This window comes from Montipora foliosa, chromosome 8 (assembly GCF_036669935.1).
Source record: "Montipora foliosa isolate CH-2021 chromosome 8, ASM3666993v2, whole genome shotgun sequence".
Taxonomy (NCBI): Eukaryota; Metazoa; Cnidaria; class Anthozoa; order Scleractinia; family Acroporidae; genus Montipora; species Montipora foliosa.
In genome coordinates, this window is record NC_090876.1 from 23,567,264 (window position 1) to 23,572,263 (window position 5,000).

Sequence of the window (5,000 nt, forward strand, 5' to 3'; positions counted from 1 at the left end):
ATGACTGAAGTGTATAACAGTCAAAAACGGGAGGAGCGCAGCGACAAACAAACCGTAGACGACGGCCATGTGGTCAACTCAACTTTTAATTAAACCATAATATGCAAACTCAACATACATCCGTCACGTTCAAAAACACAGTCTCTCAAAAAATCAGTTTGTTGTTAACTGTTCTCAGAGGCGTTACCTCATAACTAAAACGAAATGGGTGTTCAGTCACATAGTCCTTTAAATACTCTGGGGCCTACTTAGTGGGCTGGGATATCCTTAACAACCTTGGTGGAGACGTTGGATGTTCAGCTGGCAATCCAGTGTTGGACTCATCTTTTACAAATTCCTCTGGGGAAAGTCTTCCTTTGTTTTCCTCAGCTGCGTCAGGTACCTGGATGGGCTCAGCCTGCATTGCAATATCAGGTAGGTCGTCATCCACGATCACCCTTGTGGGAACTGTATATCTCTTAAGGAGGTGATCAACATGCCTTCGGGTAACCAACCCATCTTCATATTTAACTGTGTAGGACAATGGACCATTTCTACTTTCAATGTGTGCCTTCTTCCACGTAGGCCCAGGATTGAAATTCTTCACCAGAACGTTATCTCCCTCTGCAAATTGTCGCTCTTTCTTAGTGTTATCATGATGTACCTTCTGTGCCTCTTGTTGGGTTTCCACGCGTTGCCTAAGTTCTGGACGAATTAGGTCCAGTCGGGTTCGTAGGCGGCGGTTGAGCAACAACTCCGCGGGTGTGACTCCGGTGGTTGTTTTAGGCGTTGATCTACATGCCAACAAGAATCTACTAAGTCTGGTGTGCACCGTACCTCCAAATCCCTCCAACTTCTTCGTCCCTTCCTTGAAAATACGGACAGACCTCTCCACTAAGCCAGTAGACAAAGGATCTCTAGGAGCTGTTTTCACATGTAAAATTCCATTTCTGGCCATAAAGTCTGCAAATTCTTCACTGGAAAATCCCGAACCATTATCTGAGACAACCATTTCAGGTAGCCCATGATTGGCGAAAGCTTGACGGAGTTTCTCAGTAGTTGCGGTTGCACTAGTGCTGGATGTTAGATATACTTTAATCCACTTGCTGTAGGCATCGATTACAATCAGAAATAACTGTCCCATAAATGGTCCAGCTAGCATGGTCAATATGTATCCGAGACCAGGGCTTTCCGGCCACTCCCAACGATGAAAGGGGTGCTGTCGCGGGGGCTGCACTCTGTAACTGACATACTTTACAGGATTTAACCTTTTCCTCGATGTCTCCATCCAGCCCTGGCCACCAGAGATAACTGCGTGCCAGGTTTTTCATTCTTACGAATCCTGGATGGGGTGTGTAGATCCTCTAAAAGCTGTGGCTGCCCCCGAGCTGGTACGACCACATGGTTCCCCCACAGAATACATCCGTTATGCGTGCTTAATTCATTTCTTCTTATGTAGAAAGGCTACAGGCCTGGGTCAGGACATTTGCCACCCCAGCCTTGCTGAATTTTCAGGAAAACCTTCTGTACCACTGGTTCGGAGGCTGTCCAATCAGCAATGTCGTCCGCACACACAGGTAGAGCTTCCAATCGATCCATCAAGAGTATGGTTTCACCAGGTACGGGAACCTCAACTACTGTATCCGACAGAGGTAAGCGACCAAGGCCATCAGCATTTCCATGTTTAGATCCTTCGCCGAAAACAAAATCGTAGTCATAGGCTGCTAGAAGTAAAGCCTATCGTTAAGTTCTCGGGGACGCCATCGCTGGCACAGCTTTGTCTGCCTTAAACAGACCCAAAAGGGGCTTGTGATCTGTGAAAATCTTTAACCTCTGTCCGTACAAATACTGGTGGAACTTCTTGATTCCAAATATCACTGCAGCTCCCTCCTTATCCAGCCGAGCATAATTTCGCTCTGCAGATGATAGTGTCCTTGAGGCATACAAGATCGATTTTTCTCTTCCATCAATAATGTGAGAGAGAACAGCTCCCAGTCCATAAGGCGAGGCATCACAAGAGAGCACAAGTTCCTTACTAGGGTCGTAATGAAGTGAGAGATCTAAGGAGTTTAACATGCCCTTAGTTCGGTTAAAAGCTTCTATCTGTCTTTTACCCCGTGTCCATTTATAGTCCTTGGAGAGGAGTTCATGTAGAGGAGCCAAGACAGTGGACACATTTGGCAAGTAGCAGGAATAATAATTCAACATCCCCAAGAACGCTTGGAGCTCCTTGACCTTAGAGGGTGCAGGAGCTTCATGGATGGCTCTCACTTTGCCGTCCACTGGTTGTATTCCACTTCGGTTTAAACGATGTCCCAGATAAACCACCTCTCCTTGTAGGAAAACACTTCATAAGCTTTAGGTGAATGCCGGCCTTGTCTAATCGTGCCAATAAGTGCCAATAAGTCCTTCAAATGTCTCAAGTGATCGAGTCTTGTCTTGCCGGTCACCAGGATGTCCTCAATCCGGACTACTACTTGCCGTATTCCTTGGAGGAGGCTTTCCATAGTGCGCTGGAAAATGCCGGAAGCTGATGAGATGCCAAATGGGAGACGCTTGTATCGGAAGAGGCCCTTGTGGGTGTTAATAGTTGTATGTTTGGGACTCCTCGTCTAACTCCAATTGCTGGTAGGCTTGGCTTAGAGCCAGCTTTGTAAATTCTGTACCCCCCCGCCCCTTCCTGTAAGGTTGCATACAAACCTTCGATCTTGAGAATGGGGTAGTTGTGTGCCGTCCTCCTTAACAGTGGGAACAATGGGTGTGACCCATCCTGAGAATTCAACCGGTTTTATAGTTCCCTCTTTGACAAGCCGATCCAATTATGTTTCAATTTTTTCACGCAGGGTGTAAGCTACCGGCCTGGCCTTAAAGAATAGTGGTTTCTCTGAAGAATCGATGTAAATTTTGGCCTTCACTCCTGCTACTTTCCCCAAACCCTCTTGGAAAACAGTTCAATGTGCTTCCAAAATCGCATTCAATACCTTATCCATGGTGGTTAAATTGAAAATCGCACTCCAGTCTAAAGAAATATGCTGAAGCCAGTTCCGGCCCAACAAACACGGACCCTCTACACTGATTACCACCGCTGGTAAGTTGCCTTTAAACCCATTGTGTTCTACGTCCAGCTTACATTCCCCCACTACATGAATAACCTCCCCTTTGTAAGTACGTAGAACCGTATTCACAGTGTTCAATTTCAACACTTTACCTGACTAGGACAAACTGTGAAAAGTTTTCTCATTGATAACCGATGTTGAGGCTCCAATTTCCATGCTTACATTCACCCCATTAATTAGCACTGTCACTTTGTAAGGGTTTTGGCCTTTAGTTTCATTTACACAAAACAGTTGATCATACACATCATCCCCCCGAGCATCTTCATCATAAACATTACCAACATCTTCTAACTGGTGTAGGTTACTGATCTCTGCTGACCTGGATATCCCCTCTGATTACCTTTATAAGGCTGAGGGCCTTGCCTCTCGCCTCTCGACTGACGTCTAGTGCGGTTTGGACATCTATCGACGATGTGGACTTTTTGCTTGCAATAAAAACAGTTCATTTCCTTAAACATGCAAGTTTGCGCACTATGATTTTCTCCACACCTAAAACAAGAAGACTTGTACTGCACGCTTCGTCCATCCATCCATTCCCTCGCTAGTTCCATCCCCTTGTACCACCTTGTTGACTGCCTCCGCCTCTTTCGATTCCTGAAGAACCGCCATATTTTGGAAGTAATTTCCATCGAGGTTGCAATCTCATATGCCTTCGCAAATGTTAATTCCTTCTCCAGCAGGAGAAGTCGCTGTATTTTCTCATCCTGAATTCCGCACACAATCCTGTCCCGAAGCATCATCTAAAGAGTATCTTTATGCTCACAATGTTCGGCCAAATTCCGCAGCGCAGCCACAAAATCTGCTACTGACTTTCCTTCGTTACGAAAACGGTTGTTGAACTTAACCCTTTGTACAATTTCTGAAAGTTTCGGCACTAAATGATCCTGGATAAGCTTCACCAGTTCCAGGTACGACTTTTCTTTAGGTTTGGCTGGAGCTAAAAGGTCGCACATCAGCTTGTAAACCTTGCTTCAACATACACTCAAAAGGATCGCCCACCGTTTCGCTTTGTCATCTCTGTACTCATCACCAATACCATTTGCATCAAAATAATGTCCTAATCGCTCTGTTTAGTGTTCCCATGTTTCAGTGTTCTCGTCAAATGCATCTACTCTACCAAATAAAGTCACCAAAGGCAATCCTCGTCGCCAAATGAAGTGTATAAGAGCCAAAAACGGGAGCAGCGCGGCGACAAACAAACCGTCACGTGACGTCACGCAATACATTACAATGACCAATCGAGCCTCTAAAAATTAAAAAAAGCACAATCATAGGTGAAAAAGTCAATGGTGGTCTTAAGATGATCGACTTTGGCATAATGGAAATTGCCCTTAAAATCTCATGGATTCAAAGGATACAACAAAATTCTGATACAGGGTGGAAAGCTATACCAGAAGGCTTGCTCGGAGACCTGGGGGGCCTTACCTTTCTATCTCACTGCCGTTATGACATAAATTTAATTCAGTTACACAACCTACCTCCTTTTTATCGCTCTGTTCTGAAATACTGGAAGACTGCAGATTAGATTTTAGTGATGACAATACACAGATTCAGAACGAAATTATTTGGAACAATAGTAACATATTAATAAACAAGAACACAATTTTCTTCACTGCGAGACAACATGGTTTCATTTGATAGAGGAGCTTGTCTTTGTGCGGTTTCAAACGCTCAAATAATGACTTTGCGACGAGGATATTCCCTTTAAGCAGATTGAGCGCAATTTCACTGATAGACTCAATTTGTCCTCGGGTCGCCGCTGTTATCATGTCACGACGCTGTTTACCACTACTTTTAAAACAGGAGCATAAAAACGATAAATGCTATTTGAGCTTTGACAGTCGTGAAATGCAAAGGTGGATATGACGCAAAGACCCAGGCTCATAAGACAATTGGCAAGAATAG